This window comes from Dermacentor variabilis, chromosome 3 (genome assembly GCF_050947875.1).
Source record: "Dermacentor variabilis isolate Ectoservices chromosome 3, ASM5094787v1, whole genome shotgun sequence".
NCBI classification, from domain to species: domain Eukaryota; kingdom Metazoa; phylum Arthropoda; class Arachnida; order Ixodida; family Ixodidae; genus Dermacentor; species Dermacentor variabilis.
The window spans coordinates 156,703,774-156,727,855 of NC_134570.1; the positions used below are offsets into that span (position 1 = coordinate 156,703,774).

At 49.2% G+C, this 24,082-nt stretch overlaps 1 protein-coding gene across 6 annotated transcripts in view; it reads left to right on the plus strand.

The window, feature by feature from the left end:
• The window catches only part of LOC142576440 (uncharacterized), a 291,100-nt gene that overhangs the window by 221,283 nt on the left and 45,735 nt on the right, over positions 1 to 24,082 (plus strand). The window contains exon 1 of one of the 6 annotated variants that reach the window (XM_075686580.1): positions 18,746 to 18,838. The exons of the other annotated variants lie outside the window; for them this stretch is intronic. The gene's annotated coding sequence lies outside the window, so the exon portion shown is untranslated. Of the gene's footprint in view, positions 1 to 18,745; positions 18,839 to 24,082 lie in introns of those variants that run through there. 6 annotated transcript variants of the gene reach the window in all.

Here is a 24,082-nt window from a genome sequence, read left to right on the forward strand (position 1 = left end):
GTCTCGAATTACAGCAGTCCTCCGTCAACCGGACATATATCCTATGTACGCCTAATAGAACGTGTTGCTGGGCAAATTTGTTCACTTATAGCCGGGTCCAAAGGAGGCAAATGCGCAAAAAGCGCAGGTGCGGTTTAAGGCTTGTCGTGTGTGTGACTTCTTTATTTCTTTATTTCTTTATTTCTTTATTTATTACTGTTTGTGGTCCCGTTTTAACAAAATTTTGCTCGGGGCCTACAACGATTTCCATATTCAGATATATGTAAAACGCAGAAATGCTTTTGGGAGACAACCGCTGGACCGATTTTCATGAATTTTGTTTCGTTCGAGGGGGAAAGCTAGTCTAGCGATTCCAAAAGGGAATTTTGGTTTAAGACCTGGAACTCTACGAAAATTCGGTAAAATTCGGTAGTGTAAAGAGATTGAAGCGCGCGGTTTATAAATTCATAACTGTGCGCGAGCAGCAGATACCGAAGTTCTGTGTATAAGCTGCATCTGTCGGCGAACCTAAAGGAGACAAACTTGTTATGTAAATTTATAGCCAACATGAAATTGTTACAATGGTTACGAGTCTCTTTGCAAAAGTCTCGCTCAGAAATTAGTGGTACATTGGCGGTAAATTATCGGCATAAGAGCGGAGCATATTGTCCGTTCGCTTTAGATGTTTTAATAGGTGCGTGGCAATTTACAGAGTCGTGATACAGTCGAAACTTGATTTAAGGAAGTGATGAGCACGCTCGAATTATTTCGTTAAATCGGGAAGTTCGCAAAATCGAGTAAGGCATTTTTCTGTCCTTCGAGATCTAAAATTGTAACGTAGCGGCACCAAAAACGTACGGCGGCATTGTATTTGCCGCTAACCCACGTCTGCACGTGTAAAAAGTCCCCGAGGGCTGTCCAACTACCGCCGTGCCTATCTATAGCGCCATCTGGCACGTATAGAACAGCGCCTGCCGTGTCCGTTGTTCCATGCGTGGGTGGTGCGTGCAGCCTCGTCAAAATAAAGCTATGGTCTTGACTGCAGGGTGCCGAGATGTTTTAACGCGATAGCGTTAGAGCTCTCGCTCGAAGAAAAACCCGTCTGTGTCAAAATTAGAAAGAAATCACAGCATTTTTTTACTCATTTATTTCTGGAAAGCTTCGTTAAGTCGGGTTTCATTGCAAGCCAGTTTCCTTAATTCGGGTTGATGACAACGTTGGACGTTACGGGTGATTGCCTGCGAATGGAAATTTCTTCGTTAGACTGGGAACTTCGTAAAATCGGGTTTTGTTAGATCGAGTTTTAACTGTATCAATATTTCACACTTGTCAAAACGTCGAAGTATAAAGCGAAAAAGAAAAATGTAAAATCAAAATTTAACACTGAATGTGTGTCCATATTGTCTTATATTAATATTAGCGATGGCGTAAATGAGATATTTCCGTTTTCTGTTCCCCAGTTTAAACGAGCGCGAACGAGTGTGGAACTATATTCATGAGCTCTGCCACGGGGGCGTGTGCTTTGCCTACGCGTATCTATAGCTTACAATTACTTTCCTGCATGCAGAGTTGTCCGCGAGTTCTAACGTGAGAGAGAGAGAGAGAGAGAGAGAGAGAGAGAGAGAGAGAGAGAGAGAGAGAGAGAGAGAGAGAGAGAGAGAGAGAGAGAGAGAGAGAGACCGTTTTAGCGCGCTCGTCGACTCGGCAAAGGCTGCTCATCCAATTACCGCTCCATCCTTCTCTACCTTTCCTGTCTGTTCATTATGCAAAAAAAAAAAGAGGTGAGGCGTGCAGACAGGACACGAGAGTATGGAGGTGGACAACACAACCTTACTGGACTTCACGCTGTGTCGCCCGCACGCCGACACAACGGATCAGCGTCGCAAATAGTTCTGGCGGCGTTTCGTCGGTCAGGTCATTAAGCAGGTTGAGCGACGAGGGTAGATGGATATATATATATATATATATATATATATATATATATATATATATATATATATATATATATATATATATATATATATATATATATATATATAATGGGGAAGGAAGCTGCATTGGGATAATGGAGCGGTGTTTCACGCAGACTGCTTTCTGTACATGTGCAGCAGCTGCGTCCCATGAAGCGAAGTTGGTGCCGCCGTCGGAGAGGCTACGACCCGTGACCTGTGGGCTCGGTATATATACACGACTCGCTCTCAGTTATCGCACCCCGCTGCTCTCGGATGATAGCGTATATTGCAGGTTTACTCGATTATAGGTTAAATGCGATTATTGAGCCCGTGCTATCAGTGTGCACCGCGCGCGGTGGACTCGCGCTGTCCGCATAGCGCGGGGCTCCTTCCAGAGGCACTGACTGCGAAATTGCGCGCTTCGATACCTCGCCATCTCTCTGCGGCCGGTCTCCCCCGGGAGCTAAAAAGAAAGCGTCGGAGCGTATCGCCATCCCATTTGTGTCCACTGCGGGACGAAGGCCTCTCCCAGCAATATTCAGTTACCGCTGTCTTGCGCCAGCTCGCCCCATCTTACCGCGCATGTACCGTCGTGCAAAAGCGACAAGAGAGAGAGACAGACACTTGACTTTCTCCAGAATTATCCGAGGCGACGATAATTAGCTTTTTTAGCCACCAGTTTAAATCGGCAGTTCGTAAGCGACCTAATCACGTCGCAGAGTGTATTTTCCGTAAAACATGGCAGCCTTACCATTGCTCCGAAGGCTGTGCGCCTCAAGCACTGCAATCGATGCGCGCGACCACTTTATGCGTGTCTAGGAAGAGCGATCCGAGCTTTTCAGGATGCTCATCTTACTGACTTCTTGAGGAAGAAAATAAAAGGAAGGAGAAAATGAGAGAAATACAGAAAACGTAAAAAAAAAATGTGACTGCGTTAATATTCCTCCTTAGAATCAGTCGGACCAGCTACATGCTCTAGAAAGACGACAGCTGTCCTTATAAAAAAAAAAAAATCCCCAGTTTCACCCGAAAGGCGAAACATCGATTGCGATGGCAAATTATTAGGCAGCAATGTGAGGTAAGGATAGTAGCTTTATCGGCCATATAAACTTGTAAACATTCGCTTACTAATTTAATTAGCAAGCATGATGTCACACGCGCACAAGCAAACACAAACACATCTCTCTCGATGACCGCGGAAACTCGTTGTCAAAACGCTGCAGTGAGGAAACGTGGCAGCGAGGAATTTGCCTTCGTGCTGCCTCTCGCTTCAACGCGAACAGCGCACACGAGGCCAGCAGCCCTCGACGCGCCTAAACTCCGTGCCCACCGCAGATGGCTTTTAAGATGCGGCCCGCGCGGCTGCTCAGCCGCGCCATACGTGTCCGGAGTGGAATGCCCTCCTTCTCCCCCCCCCCCCCCTGCTGCCTTGCGCGCGATGGAAGACGGCGCGCTTCCTCTCCGCCTTCCTCCGCTGTGCGCGCGAGACCGAGCCGCCATCCTTCTCGGCTCACACTCCTCACGCTTTCGCTCGGACCCACAGCACAGTGCGCGCGGCCGCGATGTTGTCGCACTTGCATTTATATGCGACATCACGGCGACGGCAGAAATGCGCACCCGGAGTGTCCATATTATTGCCATCGTTCCTCCGTCGATTCGTGAGAACATTATGGTCGCGCCCATACCTATGAACATGCACCCCGATCATAATCGCGGTAGGAGGAGGGCAAGGGCGGCCAACCTCCTTAGGCAAATGCACAGTGATCAGCGACAGGTCCGCTTTGTGGATGCCGCTTCTTGTAAGGGACGTCGGCCGTTCCTCATCGTCACTGTCGACGGCCGGCAAGGAATCACCAATGTTGCCTCGGTTCGGACGAGGGACTCCGAACTAGCTGAACAAATGGCTATTGCACTAGCTCTGCTGGATATATCTCACGGGATGTCATCTATAGTGATTAAAGATGTGCAGTCAGAGCATTTGAAAAAGGCACCGTTTCCAAACAGGCCCCCAGATTTCTTGGGGGCATGGCAATCACGCACCACTTCATTTATTGGTTTCCCGCACATCAGAGTCAGATAAAGGGTGCTCCTCCCAACCTCAACGGGTCGGCTGACGGGGCTGCGCGTGAACTTGCCCACCGCGCTACCCTCGAGCAATCGCAAGCCGACTCCCCAGAGAACAGGGACACGCCCTCCACCTACTACGAGATTAGTAAACACTATCTCAGCCGTAGAACCTACATTGGTCCTCATCCGCAGCTCACTAGAGCTCAAGCATTAACGCTCCGTCTACTACAAACGAATACGTATCCCAATCCGTCGCTCTTACATAAAATCTATCCGGATACTTACACCAATGCTACCTGCCGCGATTGTGCAGAAATAGCCACGTTAGACCACATGCTCTGGCGGTGTGCCCGGTCACGCTCTATCATCGATAACAGCTCGGCGAGGTGGGAGGCGGTTCTTCGCAGCCCTGTTCTGGCTGACCAACTCTGGGCAGTCCAGCAGGCCCACTATGCGGCTAAGAGGCTCGGCCTTCCGGTTCCTAAGTGGGAGCGGCCCGCTTCGTGAAGACTCACGGTCTGCAGGACTTCATTAAAGTTCTGCCGTACCATACCATACACACACAAAAGGTCGGGCTCGCGAACCACGTCATTCACTGAAGAGACCAAATCAACTCGCCCACCGCTTCGCTCACTTGCTGCCACCATTCACTCATTGGCTCACCTGTTTATTCACTGATTCATGCGCACACTCTTATTTGTCTAGGAAATCACGCTGCACCTGCAGTAATAGTTCACCATACTCGTGTTGTTTCACTCTCCGCGCTATTCCCGTCACCACGAGTCGACTGCGCCGCATTCGCAGAGATCTCGCCAGCGCGTTCACCGCGGCCCCTCCTGCAATCTCCCTCCGTGTCAACTCCCCCTTGCCGTCCCCGCTGCGGCGTGCGTGATCCTGCAGTCTCCTCGAGGAACGCAACTGTGTCAAAGTGTCACCGGGGAGAGGGACGGCGGGCTGGCGAGTCTTGAGCGCGGGCCAAGTCGAAACGGAAGCGCGCGGTGCCACCAGCACTGCAATGCCCGAACGCTGCTGCGTGCGCTTCGTGCGTTGCGCGCGTATGGTGCCTATATATATATTTTTTTTTCGCGCGTGACTGCGTGTGCGTGAGAGGGCGTGCTCGGCTCTTCTGACGCCGCTTCTCCTCAACGCCTGTGTGATGGGAGCCCATTCATTGTTAGTCCTCCCTAAACGCTTCGGTCACAGAGAAAGCGTCGCTCGCATCGCGGGGAGCGCCGTTTCTTTTTCGCCCTCGCGGACTTGGCAGAAACGCGCGTTGAAACGATGCGCCCGCGTATGAGGCGCCGCGCGTGTACCTCGTGCTGCAGTCGCAACAGGCGTGAAAAGTCTCGCTCGACTGGTTGGGCGACACGTTGCCCGTAAGGAAGCTACGCGGCTCACGACCGTCAAGCAGGTGCGTCGAGGGTGGCTGGACACTCGCTTCGTTGGGATATGGGCAGAGGGGAACGTAGCTAATATTGCTGTACAAGATATTAGAACATGTCGATTCGAATCGCACCACTTCCATCGCGCGAGCTGTTGTGTAGCCGGGTGATCAATGCCTTTATTCGACGTGGGGAGCGATGTAAATGGATGAAGGCATATATACGACGAAGTGCGGGTCACACGCGCTCACTGCTATTGAGTGACGGCACATGACTGGGCCATGCTGCAGAGTCAATGAAGAATGGGATACGAGTCGGGAGATACATGGTACATGCCTTGGGAAGGTTAAAAACAACACTGTTAAGAAGACAAAGAAAAAATACGTGTGCGTGCGTGCGTGCGTGCAAGTGATCACACGCATACAAGATGCTTATCTTCTTCACATTTGATTACCGTTACCTCACCTGTGCCTGCGTATTCTGAGTCGCTTTCACGTTTGGGCATACTCTCACTTTTTTTTTTCCTTTTACGACGTCGTGCCTATAGCTGGACGTCTTACTCGGACGACAGGAATTACTGTGTCCCTATGTAGTGGTATACCCTTTCGGGTATACCGCTATATTCGGGTATCCGGCGGAAATGTGGCCTCTCGAGGGATATAGCGCGAAACAAAACGTGCCCATCCCATATAGTATAACCGGCTCTCGTTACAGAGGTAGCAACATATATGCCTCCATGGGTGTCGGGCAGAGAGAAACTCTGCAAGCTTCCTCCTCCTACGCCGTTCGCTCAAAGAGCGCGCAATTTAATCTCTCCTTTGCAGTGTATATGCGCCGCGGGGCATTTGGCCAGTATAGCTCGCTGTTGGGGCACCCTCTGGAAGGGCGGCGGGGCTTTCTATAGTGTGTGTATACACAGTGTGCACCGCCTGTATACGCTTGCAAAGCTCGGTCCAGGGTCTAAAAATACGCCTAGCCTAGGGCTTTGTTATTTCATTACCCCACCTGTCTCTCTCCCTGTCTGGTGCATCCGTTGGCGTTAGCGCTCCAGTTAGTGGCCCCGCCGCCACTATCCGGTGCCAGACGGGAAGCTGACCGTTTGTGCTGCGTTCGCACGATGTGCGCGCGGAAGGAGTAAGCAGCTGGGGGTCGTGCGGACTCGCAAAAAATACAGAGACGCGCCGCTGACTCGGCAACGTCTTCCGTCGTCAGCATGCGCTGGTGCGAGTCGATGCTGTTGCGGGGCCCGGGAGAGTCTGCATAGACGCGTAGCCCTCTCGGAAGGGGGGGTCGTCGAAGTGTGCGCGGGAGCACAGGGTGAGCGAGAGGGGCGGAAAAAGTGAAGAAGGTCCACTATAGAGGGATGTGGAGGTGGCACCGTCCGCGCGATTCGTGTGGCCGGACCGTATATAGCAGGCTATGGTCGGACGATGAAAATGAATCTGCTTTCAACGAGACGAGTTTATTAGCGCAAGACAACCACGAGGAACGCTCGCGGTATATTCTGTGGCGCGCTGTGTGCCATATATGCAGGGAGTTTTTTTGTTAGGTGCACCAAATTTTTTAAAGATTGCCTGTGGCAGGTGGTGCAATTCTAACCCTTGACCTAAATTACTCGATGAGGCGGTCATTACTTCTACGAGAAATCAAACTGTTAGATTTAATAACTAGCGTACGGTTACTCTAATTAACTTGTTAATTAATTACTCTACGCCGCACATTTCAATCTACGAATTATAGCCGCTGTGTATCGCACGGTCTGCCCGCTTGGAACCAATTTTCTGGACAGCAGCGGTTCCGAGACGTTAATTTTCAACGTGTCCGACGAAATGCATTGGCGTTCCGGTTACATTTTAAAGAAACCGCTGTTTTATGCATTGAAGCGCCAAAGCAACTGGAACACCAATTGACGTCATGAACCCTTCACGTCACCTGTGACGTCACCAATAAACAAGCCCACATCGCAACCCTGGGCGGCTTTGAACGAGTTTTGGAATAGCAAGTCAAACGGATGTCAGCTGAATAAGTTACGCCGATTTCATCGCATTCAGGGCACGTGCGCAGCGAGCCTGCCGGCACCAGGACTGATGGCAGCACTCCTCGCTAGGCTTTCCCGCAGCACTTGGGCTCGAGGGAACATTGGGAGAAATGCCGAGGGCAATGCCGTTATAGACTTTTTCTTTTGTGAATTTTACCGTCCAGCTAGGGGGGGAGGGGGAGATTGGCAGTCTCCTCACCCACGCTCATATGTTGTCTTCTTTCTTTTCACCTCCCTGCCCTTCGATATCGAGATAAGCTAAGTGGGTTTTTAATTTAAAACAAATTATGGGGTTTTACGTGCCAAAACCACTTTCTGGTTATGAAAGCGCGCTAAGGATTACTACTACCCACATGCCTTGCTGCTGCGGTGGCACTGTGAACGTCCTCAGCTGTGCGCGAGCGTTATGGAGTCTCGCGCAAAGAATATTGCTTGCCATTTCTCCGAGCACAGAGCTGGTCGAAACGCACTCACAAAGGCGACACACCGAAAGAAAATTGTCCATGCAAACTTACCGACCGATTAGTACACACACTGCTTTTTTCATTTTGCAACGATCACCATTCTGGCATCCGCCATCAGGCGTAAAAGAGTCGGCGTCGGAGAAAATGATGGAATTTTTATTTCTCCAAATGGATGCGAATTCCATCGGAGGGAAAGTGGAGCTGGCACCGCGCCTAAATGCAGGGCGCTTGTTAATCGGAGGTGGTTGGGTGCGCGGCAGGAGGGCTACTTGTTCGATCCAACTGGGCACCGGGGCTGCGTCCGATTGGCCAGCGCGTTTATGGCAGCGCCGTCCCGCCGGGAAACGGCCGAAATTGCCTGGGACCTCTGGGTCGGCATTTCTGTACGCATTACTATGCTCCCTCCGTCGTTACGTGATAGCAATATTTAATGCAGTCGGATAACTCTCGCACAGATGGCCTGAGCATTTCTTTCTATTTCCAAAGCAGCTGGTGTTCCTGCGAATCTCCATTTCTTTTTTTTTTTTTGTTGTTCTCTGCCTTTGATGGGCTTCACTTTTGCTCTATTTGCTGTCTGGTGTACGTCTAACGGGAATCTTAGGGTGTACTCGCGCTATCATCGTGATGGTGATGATCAAAGTTAGCCTTATCAAAGCTCGCGTCGTGGGGCAATGACAGCCTCCCGAACTGCACATAGAGCAAACGAACTTTCTTATATAAACTTTCTGCAATCCGTTCGGTACTCTGTGTTACAAGTGACTAAAGGAAATATATATACTGTGGATTTTTGTTTATATGTAGTTTACAGACTTTATATGATCAAGCTGAAAAGTCTGTGGTAGGCGAAGTCGTCTACGAACGCTCTGTAGAGAATTTATGGACGACTTGCAGAGGCAACGTACAAATTTACGTTTCACGTTCTCATTGCTTCGCTGGTTAAATCATCCCTGCAATTTATACATTTAGTTCATAATCGCTCGCTTATTGCACCAACAGCTCGTCTCGTCTGCCGACCACTCGATGAAAGCAGTCGACATATGGCACTGGAATCACTAAATAGATATTTCACTTATTCTGTTCGATCTTCGTTCCTTTTATCATTTCCTGGAGTCTTAATATGTAGCTATGACTTGCGTATAGCAAACCCCTTACCAAGCAAATTTCCAATTTTGTCGGGGCGCTTATAGAAACGACGTAAATCGCTCGGCCACGCACATGTGACCAACAACGGTTGTCATCCTGTCACGCAGTTACTGTGATAACTGCGGCGCTTCAGTGGAGCATATTAATTACCATCGAATGTACTCAATGCGTGCAGCAGCGGGCTCGCCTATACGTGACCGTTTGAACACTCATCACAGACGTCCTCTCACGGTCGACAAAGTGCTTGGACCGCGGTCATGCTCCGATAAGGAGAGGCGTGCCCTTCGCGATTATTGGATATTAGTCTTATAGATAGCTTATAAGTGGCAGTGCTTCCTTTGTTTTTGTTTAACGAGCTGATCTAGCGGTCGTGGTGTCCTTATGTTATATGAAAAGACACACTCCTACAGTCACTGGATTGTGCTTTCGGTGCTGGTGCTCCTAGATAACAGTTCTTGTGTGCTTATTGTGTTCGTGTTTGTATCCTGCTCTTTTAAATACTTCGTTCTGTCTTTTCCTTTTGATTGTTGCTTGAGCAAAGAAGCTGGGATATTAAGATAGTCGGCTCTGAGAAGGCCTAGCTTCCCATGTTTTTTTACATCTAAAAAAGAAAACGCTTGCTCACGCGAACAAAGATAACAAATTACCTTTGCTACAAGTAGCACGGAACGCCTCGCCCTGTATAACGCAATTGCAACGCGTTCAACTACTTCGCGGCTCTGATATGAATACCATACGGCTTTAAGCCATAAACTACCGCAACTCCGTTTCTATATCTATAGCGTACGCACAAGTAAGGGTTATTTCGTCTCAGGAGGCGCGCCTAATTACGCCCAACGAGCACAAACCTCCGGGTGAACATAATGTTTTCCACGGACCTCTTTCGCATAGTAAGCACACTCTAGAAAAAAAAAAAAAATAAGCGCCCGCGAGAGAGGGGGCTCGAACACATAACGCGAGCTCCGCAAGATATCATCTGGATTTTTCTCTCCAATTTTACGCGTTCCACGGCAATCCGAGAAGTAGGCCACCCCGCGAGTGCTTCGGTTGTAATCTCTCTTCTCGCACACGTTACCTCTCTCTCTCTCTCTCTCTCTCTCTCTCTCTCTCTCGATCTTGGCGTGCACCGCCGCCGAATCCACCGAGAGTTTGCAAGCGCGGCTCGGTCCGGTCGGTCGGTCACGCCGAGAACGGCGCGGCGTTCCTGCCGGAACTGATTGAACGTTGCCGACTCGCGGGGCGCGTCTTGCTCCGTCGGCAGCCCGTCCGCCCCCACGCGGCCTCGCCTTGTCTGGTGCGCGCATTTAATTCGCCCGTCTGCCCCTGCTCCCCCCCCTTTTTGTGTATAAACGCGCGCGGCGACTCTATACCCTTTCTTAGTCCTTCTTTTTTTTTCCCGTCTTTCGTGTGGAAGTAGTTCACCGCCCGAAAGCCACGCACCCTTTGTTTCTTGCTCCTCGGATCTCGCGTTTGCAGCGGCTTGACTGTTGCTCGCTTGTGCACCGCCGAATTGCGCGAGCTCTGGAGTGCCCGTGCAAGCACGAACGTGCGGGGGGGAGGGAGGGAGAGGCGCGCCAGGGCCTCTCCTTCCATACCGACGCTCGCTCGCCCCCCCCCGCCCCCTTCCTTCTGAGGGACTCTGTTGATTTTCGTTACGCATTGCAAATACACGATAAAACGTGGACTACCAATGTGCCGGCTATCGCAGAGAGATGGTAGAGATTGCTCGACGACGCTGCAGATGTTTGCATGGCCTTGCGCCTGTAGCGTATCTGATCCAGATGACCAGATTGATATACAAAATGACCCGTTATATATATATATATATATATATATATATATATATATATATATATATATATATATATATATATATATATATATATTGTAACGGGCAGCTGGAATGCCTGGTAGAGGCCAGTATCCTGGAGGAAGATCAAGTGCGAACGCTTTTCTGGAACCAACGCAACTACTGCCGCCCCCCCCCCCCCCCATGTCTGCCCTCTCCTCCCTGAAAATTAGTTGTAAAACACTACGTAGAGTAAGAATGGCATACTTGTGGCCACAGAGATACATACATGCTAACCCTATACACGCAAGAAAAGAAGAAAAAAAGACGCGGGCTTCGAAACGTTTTTTCGCCGCTAAGTGATTTGCTGTGCAACGCATACTAATATCAGATATCGCTTCGCTCGTTTCGTTAATGGGAAGCACACGCCTGCATTCGACGGGTGCAGTTCCAATTTACTCCTGCGTAAAGGAACGACGACGATGGCTCTCTCCTTACCGACACTACAAAGAACGTCTTTCCGAGAGCGAGGCTCAGAATTGTAGCGCTGCGCTGAATTTAAGGTACCGAACGACAGCGGTTCGTTTGGCCAACGAAAGGTGTCGACAATTTTTAACAGTTAAATGTGATTATGACAATTACTGCGCGACATTAAAATTTTGCGAGTCTCGCCTCCTTACACCAGTTGACTTATTCCATTTTGCCGGAGCTTATGTGCATATCTTTTACACTTACACGTGAGATAACTATATTTGAGATGTGCAGTTTGAACCTTTTACACGACAGCATACGCCCGAACGCTGTTCCGTAAGAGCTTAGTGATTCGCAAGTAAATAAATAAATAATAAATAAATAGACCTCGCACATGTACATGAACTATCTTGCGAGATTCATAACGCGTACCTGACCAAACGTATCTGTACTAACAAAAAGATTCCAGAAACTTCCGTGACGGCCTCAAAATATGGATATACACCTGCTGACCACCATGTAAAGGACTAAAAGAAAACGACCAGAGAGCAAAAGGGCGTCACCGCGTGAAGGTATACTCGCTGCACGTCGATGCCAAAATCGTGGTTTTGGCAAGTAAAACCCCAGAATTTCAGTTAATTTATTCCGTCATAACGTTGCGAGTTCAGGTGTCGGCGCTGACCGCCAGATGAAAAATGACGACTACAAATAATCAAGTACGATTTCGAGGCTGATGACTTATCCCTTCGTGCCCTTCTGAACAGCAGAACAGCTCCTTTCTGTGGGTCTTGTTTCAGAGCGAGGTTTCTATACTCGCATCTGTGCTGCGCAACCAATCTTCGCTAATCACTTGTTAACGTGAAGCATTCTGTATGCGGGGTGATCATATTTAAGTTCTCCGGAATTTTTAAAAAATCGGCTGTGGCAGATAGCGTAATTCTTGTCCTCGAGCTGGATTATTCGAAGAGGCGCGCATACTATTAGCGCGAGAAATCGGAATGCATGTTCAAATAATTAACATAAATGCACTAATTAACCTCATTGATTAGTTCACGGTACATATTGCAATTTACGCGTTGTAGCCGGTCATATTGCGAAGCATGCTCACTCGAAATTAATCTCCAGGATCACATGAGCTTCGAGATATTCTTTCCGACAGTGTAGGGCAGAATACGTGGGCGTTCTAGTTACTTTTGTGCTTCAATACATGAAAGGGCGTTTTGTTTAAAAAGTGGAACGACGGTGAATTATTACGGCCAGTTTGATGGCGCTTATCTCCAAACTGGTATCATTCTGGAAATTCGTTCCAAGTGGGATATACGCCTTGCAAAATTGGCGGCTACGATTCGCAAATTCCAATATATGCCGGAAAGTAATTCATTAAGAATTAGCAATTTTTTTTTGAAAATTCGTTGAATATGTGTTTCATTTTCTCGTGCAAGTAACGTCCATCCCTCTGAATAATCCAGCTCAAGCATACGAATACTGTTGTCTGGGAAACGCGATTTGTTTTAAATTACGGAAAACATAAGAATGATCACCCGGTGTACCTCTCTCCCAACCACTTTGTGCTCGTAGACTGTGGTTCGTCCGGTTTATATATATATATATATATATATATATATATATATATATATATATATATATATATATATATATATATATATATATAATGTGTGTGTGTGTTACCTGTTTGAGAGCGGCTGTCGGTATTGCTTCTTTCATATTCCGGGACGAGAGAGGGGGACCTGGGGATGCGGCGTAGCCCTTAGTGGAGTGCTTGAAATTCGGAAAAGCGAATAACAGCTGGCTAAACTGCTCAAATATACTGCGGTACGTTATTGCATTTGAGAGATTCACGAAGGCATATTCACTACATGAAATCTCACATGCATGGATTAGGTTCCTGTGATCTTATTGCTGCGTTATTCTAGTTCTGCTTTAAAGTCGATATCATATTCCTCACCAAGATAAATTGCAGTCAAGAGGACAAACAGAGTTCAGCGTATTTGGATTCTTCTGCAGCAGCGGGCTGTACTCTTTGAAAACCTGAAAGCAAAATAAACCAGGCAGATGCTTGCTGTGACTAGAGAGAGAGAGAGAGAGAGAGAGAGAAAGACTGGTAAATGTGTCCGGTGGTGGGATTTGAATCTGGTTGTTCCCGCACAACAGCGGGATATCCACGCCGTCATCGTCGTGCCAACGTCGTCGCCGTCATCTTGTCATTTTTGTCACATAAACTGAGTCGCGCCACCTACACACAGTTCCTCACCTTACAGGATGTGTTACGCCATCTGGTAACGCTTTGCGCAACCGCAAGCAATGTTAGATGGCCAGGTAACGGTAACGCGCTTCGCGTGTCATTAATTCGCACGATCGGTATAACTTTTTTATCTTTTGCTTAATGCTCGTAGGTTGTTGGGGTGTTATAGATTTCTCAACTTCTCCAGTTCCAGCGGCAGTTTTAAGCATTGAAGGGCTGTGTTTTAAGTTGACACTTCTCGTCGTTACTTCTAGGTACCCGACGGTAACTAAACGAAGTGTTTTGAAGCGTTCGAACCAGGTATCTCGTTGTGAATTTGTAGTTAACATTGTAGGCCTTATCCTAATTCATTGTATGGACGATTTACCAAAATAATATAACGTCATTTGTCGATTCGAGAAAATGCGCAACCCATTAAAATCTTTTTGTCCTGTGTGTGAACTAATAAATTCTTTCTGCATGGATACTATATGCAGATTGCGTTCAAAAGCACGAGTTCAAGAGCTGAGCAAAAAAAAAAAAAGAAAAAAGCTTGAGACGCAATCACGCATCGAGCTTAGAGGCGCAGCATCTCTCTGAAAGACTCGACGCGTTCTGCAATCGCAGGGCAAGTCATAGGAAACGAGTTCTACAGGAACTGCGCCTCCAGTGCCGAGCTCAAAAGCGAAATGTTGCGAAAGGCACGTCCGCGTTTTATAGCCAACACGCTCGAAACGCCTGCTCTTGCATGCGCGCGTGCATTCGCCGTGTAACGGGATCCGCCTAACAGGAACGACCTTCCTTTGTTTCGCACATTCACTCGTCCCTCATTAAAATTTGAGCGCATAAGCTTCGCGCGGTCTTGCGAAGCGACGCTCGACTATAACGTTACCGAACGGCCGCTTCCCCGCTGCCGACGTCGGGTCACTGCGGCAATACGAAACAGTATACGCAGCGGTCGTCGACAACGGTGTAACGTTCGTAGTGAAATCGTTAACCCTGTGTAGCACAGCGCGCACGTACGCGTCTGACGCGTGCTCTGACTATATACTCCCCCCCCCCCCCCCTTTTTTTTTTGTTACGCCACAAGAACGAAATGAAAGACGACGGGAGTCGGCAATGCCAACAAAAAAAAGGCGCGAGTCCGTCTCTTTCTTTCTTTTTTCGGCCGGTTTTCTCCGGAGGAATTCTGGACTCTCTCTCGCGCGCATGCCTTCTTCGTGGGGGATGCTCTGCCGCGCCGCATTTTTTTTTTCCATCGCAAGTCACGTGACGAGAGGACGAAGATACACACAGACGCACGCACGCACTGCCGCTCGCGTTTCCATCGACCCCTCCGCCCCGTAGCTGCATGCCGGCACGGAGAAATGTGAAGCGCCTTGCCGAGGTATAACGCCGGTGGGGTTTTTTTTTTTTTTTTCATTCTTTTTGCGCAACGTCTCTCGGATTGCGAGGAATTTTTCCTGCCGCCTTATTTCATATAGGACGCGAGATGGGAATGCATAAGCCGTGCTGTGCAAGCGCGCATGCATTAAGGGGGCTACATTAAAAAGTGATTCGTTTGGATAACCGGCGCTTCCCTGTCGCTCTCCACTGACTCGGAGACGCGGCGAAGCAAGAAAAGAAAATACGAGTAGGACGCAATTCCGGCGAAGGCGGCCTTTTTCTTTCCTTTTTCATTTTTTTTCTTTTTACGTGTATATACGCCTTTTTGCTTTATCTGCACCGCCGCGGTTTCGAAAGGCGCGCGCCGTCGCCTCAAATAGAGCGTCCTGCTTGCGATACCGACTGGCTGCGCGCGCGGCTCTTCGGACGGGAACCCGGAAAGATCCATCTTTTCGCCCGGAAAAGGAAAACCAAGAGCGGTCGCGTCCTGTCTCGCCGGAGACGTGCGTGTGCTGCCTGCGCGATGTGCTCCGTTATATACCACGTGCTCGACGAATACAGGAAGTCTGACGACCCGTGGAAGCGATGAGGCAAGCGGCTTTGGGATATGTGTACATAAGTGGGAGGAAATTATGCGGCGCGAGCTTATTGTTATTTTTAAACTCCCAGTTCTGTTTCTTTTTTTTTTCTTTTGCAGAATGGTTATTACTCCATATTACTGTGACGTATACGGTACGCTTATGCTCTGACTTCCTGCGAACAGCGCGTGAGCGCAATTCGGCGTTTATTGACGTTTTATTTTATTATTCTTTCTATGGGGGGGGGGGGGTTGAGCCGGCCTGTAAGTTCGATGTGCACCGTTCGACTATGGCGTCGTGGGTTAGCGGGCATATCACGCCCGATGTCGAATTATCCTATACTCGTGCGGAGTATAGGAGAACACGTCCGTGCACATTTTTCGACGACCGCCGCGCCCTGGGCATCGCCATTAACGCTCTCGTCGGCTGTGCTGAATCGCGCGTGTACGTCCCCCGCGCAAGAGCATTGCAGACGCTGGCGCGCCTGGTTTTGTGCTCCCGCGCCGCAGTCCGGAGGGCAGGTTCTCGCCCTCCCCGCGATGAGAACGCCTAAGATAATAGTAATAAAGGTATTACGGAGGGGGGGGGGCACCAAATTAACGCCGCTTTCTTTTTTGATACGCACGATAAGTCCCGTGACAACTATGCGGCATCCGTTTGCTGTACGTATAATCGCACGCGGAACCAAAGGCTTTTCCGTCCGGCTCCGAGACGCGTCCATTCATAAAGAGGCTGGTGGAGAGGGGGCGTCGGTACAATCATATACAACAAAGCCTACAAGGTATGCTATCAACACCTTCTTTATTTTCTTATACAAAAAGAGAAAGTTATTAGTATCGTGTCGTTGCGCCATCTTGTGCCTTACGTGATGTGCGTATGGCATAACAGCTTAGCGCATTACAATGAAGTGCAATGAGCGATTATTGACTGATATATATATATATATTTAAACATTGACGGTTTCATCTAAAGGGCGAATCATATCGCACGCAATAGCGAGCTTAAACGTCGCGCTCTAATTCCTCGGACGTTGTTCCAACTATACGCGGGTGTTGGCGGGAATCAGCACGCAAGGCAAACACTCCTGCTGGATGTACACGAGAAACAGCGCCGCCTGGCAGCTACCAGGCGTCCCACGACGCTGGCTCAACGAACTGCGCCGCCGGTGGCGTCGCACTCCGACGGTGCGCGAGACGAGACGAGACGGGAAAGCGTCCGCGTTAAGTCGATCGACGCCCTGTGAAACGTATGCGTTAGCAGGAACGCTATAGTGTGGTTATCCATTATGCATGCCCACAGTGTCAGCAGCAGCGGATGGCAGAGCTCTGTCCCATAAACTCGGCCACCGAACCGATTGAGCGGAGCGTTGGCGGAGGGTCCGCTTCGTATGTCATTTTTTTGGTGTCAGACGCGTTGCGCGTCTTTATCAGTGTAAAATAATTTGCACCCCTAAATGTGAAAAGGGGTGTGAATCTGTAACTGGCACCCTTGCACCAAAAGAAAGGGTGTAAGAGCGCAAGTGAACTGTACCACACGATCCCTTCACTCAGTGCATCTCTGGAAGCCCGTGAGGTATTTCTCAATAAGAAACAAAGGTGAATAAACATCGAGTCCCCCACACAGAAGCAAACAGAAATTAACATGCGACCAAAGGAATATGTGCGGCATGCCAGTCTGCAGTGTTGAAATGCAAATAGTCTGTGAAAGGATGAACCTCCGCATGCTCGCCTGAATAGCCCGCCTCAATTATGAGAAGCGCAAGATGCTGCACTTGATTGTGAAACGCATCGTGAACAACGCATACGCCTTCTAACCTAATATTTAGTACACACTTTTATAACGCAAAAAAAAAAATACCGTTAATGGCTTCTCTCTGATGTCGATTCGTGCAACCGTTAATGTGTCGGAATAGTGATAACTCGAAGACGATTATTTGCTGAAATTTGAAATTTTCTATTAAAAGTTTTATTCAAGCCACTTCATAGGCGGCCTAATGAGGTCGTTCGTGTGCGTCACATGGCTTTGCAAAAGAAAGAAAAAAAAAACGAGGGGGGGGGCGGCCTGGGTAAAGGGCCAGGGCCAGCTATAGCTTAGAGAAAAAAAAAAGATATATATAATGAGAGAGAGAGAGAGAGAGAGAGAGAGAGAGAGAGAGAGAGAGAGAGAACAGCATGAGTAGGCACAGAAAGGCAGGGAGGCTAACCAGAGAGGGCTCTGGTGGGCTGAGCTGTATATACGGGGAAAGGCATTAGTAACGTGAAAGAGGGGTAGCGCGAAGCGTTGCCAAAGTCTGTCAGAGAACGAGTACAATCGGCACGATCTCGCAAGCCTGCGGAAACGCCATACGCAAACGGTCGAAAAACCTCAAATCGAGATCCAACAAAGATTCTCCGAGTCGCTGGCCTGAAACCGCCTTCATTTAGGTCGAATGGAGCTTAAGTTCCTCACAATTCCTAAATGTAATACACTAAACTATACGTAGGAAGTTAATTTTATTGCGCGGCCCCGTACTTTATCGCTTGCCGTCTGGGCAAACTACACGTGCGTTGGACGAGTATTTCGGGATTGCGTTTGCGGAACATCGAAACATATGTGTACACGCCATCCCCTCTGCGGGTCTCCGCTGTGCGGATCACAGCCCAGAGTGTATGTGCTTATATTCCCGCAGTACACCGTGCGTCCCAGCTAACGTTGGCCAAGCTGTACAAAGCAAAAAGTACATGAATAAATAAAAATAAAATAAAGACAGATTATAGAGGACAATTATAACATCTACAGTGTTCGGTGGTTACAGGTGTGACGAACGAACGCTGTATATATTGGTCTGAAGATCATATCTTGCACTGTGTGGTTTCTTTTTCCTTTTTTTTTTTTGATGAGCAGCTTGGCTAACGTTAGCTGGGACACCCCACACACCGTGTACACTGCAGATGCAGTTGTGCCTTCCTCGTGCTAAATATATATTCTCTCCAATGGGCACGGCCGTATACGCGCGCCCGCCTTTTCCTTTCTTTATTAAAGCTCGAAGGACGCTCAGCGCTCTCGTTTTTCTTCTTCGCTTTGTCGGCGCTTCATTCGTGGTTCGCTGTTTCAGTTCCCCTTCCACCGCTTGTGCACCCAGCACGCTCCTACCGGTCGCGTTGCTTGGTTAGCAGGTCACGAGTTGCGATTCTCGCTAATGCGTTTTAGAGAAAGGGTGCGCGCGCGCATACGCGCGGTTGTTCGAACGCGCCGGCGATGAGAGGTATACACACGGGCGCTTCGCTCGTTTGCGCACTTACGTGCCGTCTATAATGGGCGCGCGCGCATATCGACGGGCCGCGCTGGAGGCTGCCGCCCGTGAACACGTGAGTGTCCTTGAAGCGCTGTTTGCGAGCCCTATTCGAAGCACTTTTCGCCTCGGCATGCGTGCTCGATTGTGCGGATTCATTCAGCGAGCTGCGAAAAAGCATTTATACACGCGGCATAGTCGCGCTGGCTGATGAACGCAGTCACGTCAAGCGACTTCTGCCCTTCGTGCGGCTCACTACGCGCCACCCGTATTTCGCGTTCGCGCAGCGAGCGGGTGCGAAGTAGTTTAAATAAACGAGCCAGTTTACCGATGACCGCGAGCCAAGTGGCTCTGGCCGGAGCTGCCTCGCTAAACGAGGTTGGTTGGAAGCTGGCGCGTTAATTTGACGGCGTGCGTGGGCGTTGTTTGCCGTCGCTTATCCGGAACGACTTACGCGCGGCAACGCTTCGCATTTGCGTTTCAAAGTTTAGTCCTTGGTCGGCCAGCGCCGTTCAGGCGGCATCCAGATTGCGAGCGCGCCAATTCATTGCGCATACACCTTGTGGTTGTAAAGCCAAGGGAGGTCGACAGTTTCTGTGTAGAACGGTCAATGTCTGCGTTGAACAACCTAAGCCGACGTATTGCGTTCTGTTGTGGTTGTTCGAGGCTGCTGGGAAGTTCCGCTGAGTAGGCACCGCTGGCGCGTCAATGAAGCCGAACGTTTATAACGCTGTACACAAGTGCGTAGCCGAGCCGGATGCGTATACAGTCGGGGTAATTTATACAGTCCGCGTCCGGGGAATAAATGATCTGACACATTACGCATCAAGGTATCGCAACATTAGAAAGGCAATGTCTGAAAGCAACGATATACTACAGTACAACAATGTCTATTCGCTTATTTCCCTCAAAGTGCTCACTGCTTGCAACACAGCATAATCGACCGCAGTTTGGAAAGTTGCGAATTGTTTTTCCGACACATTGGGACGCCGGAATGTATCACGAATCTCTTCGTCACATGTTGGTTTCTTGTCGATGTCTCGCTGCTTCCGAGCGTGATAGAGGGCTAGCCGGCATTCCGTAGGCGCCGTTCTGGACCCACCTGTACGAAAATTTTCCATTCAAGACTGAAGTAAAACGCTTTACTGAGCAAAAAAAGAAAAAAAAAACGAAAAAGGCACTCACAACACGTGGCTACACGTTTTCGCTCGTCTACGTGTTGTGGCTATCCTTTGCGCAAGTTTCGGTAGCCCGTTTCACTTGAACATGTAACAACCAAGCTGGCCTCCAGCCTTAATCATTCAGCATTGCCCTCGCCCCAGTAGCATAACGACGGGGTTGCACCATCGTGCAGGAATGAACAACTTTTGTGTTCAAACACTTTGCGGCATCGTTAGCACAGCGCTGTTCATTGGGGGTTTCGCAGAACCGTTCAACCTTACGCGGCCTCATAATTTCTCGTGCGCGATCCCCCTTACTGCGTCGGTGACTTACTACACTCCGCATCGAGCGCCATTTCAGATAGTGACGTCAACCAATGCACTTGACTCTTAAGTGGAAAATATCAGGTTTAGAGTTTAATATAGCCTACTACAGTAAAATACTGAACTTGTTTTAGGCGTGTAGACGTATGTCTGATACACGCTGTATATATACCAAGTAGGCGGGCCCTGGCCACGGACGAGAATTTCTTCGCTTCCACTATCTTCGTCTTCTCCCACTAGGTTCCACTGTTTCGCAGCAACTGCTGCAGGAGCGGCAGGAGGCACCGTATACTTCATTAACAAACAACTGTGAAAGAAACAACTGGGAAAGTGGTGATCACCTCTCTGTATGTGCGGGAACTTGTGTGTGGGCAACTTAACATAGACATTTACAATGCAAAAGCGCGCGCACGCTTTCCCGTTCGCGAAGCGAGGCCGCTCGAGACAACTGAATCGTATACAGGGGTCTTCCCACGTTTTCGCTTCTTTCATTCGCAAATGCATCGACAAAACACGATTCTAGTATTCTATGCTTATCATTTTGTCATATCAAATCATCTCGTGCTACGGGCAGCCGGTCTCGCTGCCTATGTCCGCCCAGGCCATGTTGCGCTGCGATTGTGCGTTGGAAATCTCCTTAGCGGTGAGCGTTCGGCCGGGCATGCCGGAAGCTTTCCGAGGGACGTAAGCCGCCGACATTCACGAGCGAATATGGTTATTCCGGATCGCACGGGTGCGGCCGGCCTACCAGCCAGATTCGTTGTTTTTCTCCGCACCCTGCTGCATGCCTGTTACTGCAGCCTAAGGCGAGCCGCTCCGATATTTGTGACGGCAGCGGCTCTGATCACGTGACGCGTGTATTGCAGCCGTATTATATCTTACAGAGGACCCGCAGCGGCGGCCTACTGCCGACGAGCGCGAGGTCGTGGGTGAGCTCGCTGCGGCTGCGCTCTGCTAAAGTGGCGGAAAACGAATCAAAACGGAAAACACATCGTGCACCGCGCTTTGGGTGCACTTAAAGAAAAAAAGAAAGTCGCTGTTCCACCCGAAAGGCGAAGCATCGATTGCGATAGCAAATTGGTAGACAGCTATACAAAGTAAGGATAGTAGTTTTATCAGCACTGTAAACTTGTAAACATTCGCTGACTAACTAAATTGACAAGCAAACGTGAATAAATCTCTATCGATGACCGCGGAAACTCGCTGTCAAAATGCTGGCAAAACGCCGCAGCAGCAGCGAGCGAATTGACCTTCGTGCTGCCTCTCACTTCAACGCGAACTAAGCGGCGGAAACACAGCGTACACGAAGCTATCAGCAACCGCGGAGCGCACTCTGTCCCATCACAGGTCGCTTTCAAGATAGGCCGCTGTCGAGCCATACGCAGCAGCCGCCGGAGTAGAGCGCCCATCCTCCCCTTACCTCCCCTCGCCCTCGGTTCTTGCGCGCGAGGGAGGACGGCGCGCTTCCTCACCGCTTTCCTCCCTGCCTGCGCGAGATTGAGCCGCCATCGTCGTCTCACCCTCTCACGCTTTCACTTGCACATGCACCATACGGCCTGCGGCGGCAATGTTATCGCCCTTGGACTCTCTACGGAACCTCACGGCGACTGCAGAAATGCGCCTGCAGTGTCCGTATAATTGCTTATCGCAATGAAAAACCCTACTGTCAAAATGAATCCGGAGCTCCGTCACTTAGGGGTGTCTCGCACACCGTGCGTTGTTTTTTAAAGACTTGAAACGCCGTCAGTCAACCCTTATCTTCCATCGTCGTTGTGCATGCATGGTGCCTGTGGCGTTCACGCATATTGGCTTTTTTTTTTCTTCAAGGTCATTTTTCTAGCCACTAGTTCATGTACATGCATTTGGGACACTGCCTCTGCAGCCCTCTTTATAGCTTCGCCGCAGTGTGCCAGCGTACCTCAACGTGCAGCATATCTTCAAAAACTGGTGTTTCAGAAGGCCGCCCAAATTTCAACAACTTTCACTTTGCGGTGTCGAGAGGGTACGCGCTTTTATTAACGCGCATGTTTAGGCGAACTTAGTCATAACGTTCCTGGTGGTTTATAACAATGTTTTGGTCACGGTTAAAATACCGATATAACGCAGCGAGAAAGTTGCGAATAAGTGCCGTAAATAACGCATATTATAAGAAGGGCCTAACTTCTCGAAGTTGCCAACCGAAAGCTGTTGCAATTCGCGCGGCCTCTGGAAATATCGTTTTTAAGAATGGTGCCTGTTGAGCTATGCTCGCGCATTGCGGTGAAGTTCGCCAGTTGGCCGCAGGTGCAATTTCCAAAATTCCTGGGTATGAATGGGCTCCTCCTAATTCCCTGAAGCAACTAATTTTGTCGACACGGAATCGTGCAGAGTGCGCACGTCACCTCGGTAGCACTTACCAAGGTGCAGTATTACATTCCCGTGTGGCACCTTTCGGACGGAAGTCAGTAGAGAATTTTTCGTGTTGTAGTTTTCTTTTTCTTCTCTTTTTTGCCGCGCCAAAAAGTTACGTCGGCCGAGCAAAATGCGCTTGTAAGTTCTTATCTGTCAGGTCGCTGGCAGAATGTCTCAAAAGAGTTTCACCGACGAGGGAGTATGGCTGCTCGGAGGCACGCTGCTTACCCGATGACGACGACGTGATCACATAACTTCGTTTGCATCGTATCGCGGCTTGTTTTCATCACTCTATATATACGTCTCGCTTGCATTCACGGACGCCTGTTAGCACTGTGTTTAAGCCAAGCAGTCTATGCAGAGCGCGTGAGAGGGAAGGGGCACAAAGATGATCAAGCTCTCCCTCGGAAGGATGTCCGAATAAGGCACAGTGAATGTTACGAGGGGGAGAAAAAAAAAAACTCTTGATCACGGGATTCCTACATAGCCTACCGGTACTCCCTGCGCGGATTATTAGATAACTTTGGGAATAACGTTCTCAGGCAACTTAACGTAAACGCAGAAGTAACGGAAGCAGCACAGAACACGAACTCGGCTTATATAGGTTCTTTTGTGTTCTTCTTTCGGTTTTCTTTTTTTTTCTGTGTGCCCAGCCGATACCATGCCCTAATGTTGGTTCCCCTAATTGTAAAACTTCTCGCAAAGGAACCGCAAAGACAATATACCAAAGTGAGTACTTTGTTAAGCGCAAAAAGACAGACACAAGAAAGACGACAGGACAAGGCGCTTCTTGTCGTCTTTCTTGTGTCTGTCTTTTTGCGCTTAACAAAGTACTCATGGATTCGCACCAACTAGCCCGCCAACGCATTGTGCTGAAATACCAAAGTGAGTTTGGGTTCTGCGTTATACGTTAAGCCCCGTATTCTGGAACGTTCCTGCGTGCACCCTGACAAGTCACCCTGACTGCAAAATAATAACAGCGCTTTCCCTACAGGTCAATGCGTTTGCAGCGGCGCTCCGCCGTTAAAGGGACTGACAACCAATTTTCATGGTACACCCCCCCCCCCCGCTTTTTTTTTTTGCGCAATGGAAAGGTTAAATAAAGAAAGGCCAGAGTGTCTAATCATGAAGTGGTAACGCGGAAGACTCCGTGGAATATTTATCATAATTTTTCGATCTCCAGTGAGGATCTAGTCTTTCACTGGAAACATACTGAAAACGGTGATAGGTGAGCGCGATAGCGATTATAGGCCGGCACTAGTGGGAGGCAGACAAGTGCGGCCGTACGTAGCTGTAAGAAAGTGATAATTAGTTTATCATATAAGTCGCGGTTCCTGGGTCTCACATTTTCCGAACTGTCAAGTTATTTCTGCGGTAATAGCTAAACGTTTTCGTGGTTTCCTGTCGACTGCTTTGGCATATGACCAGTCAGCGAAACCGCGATC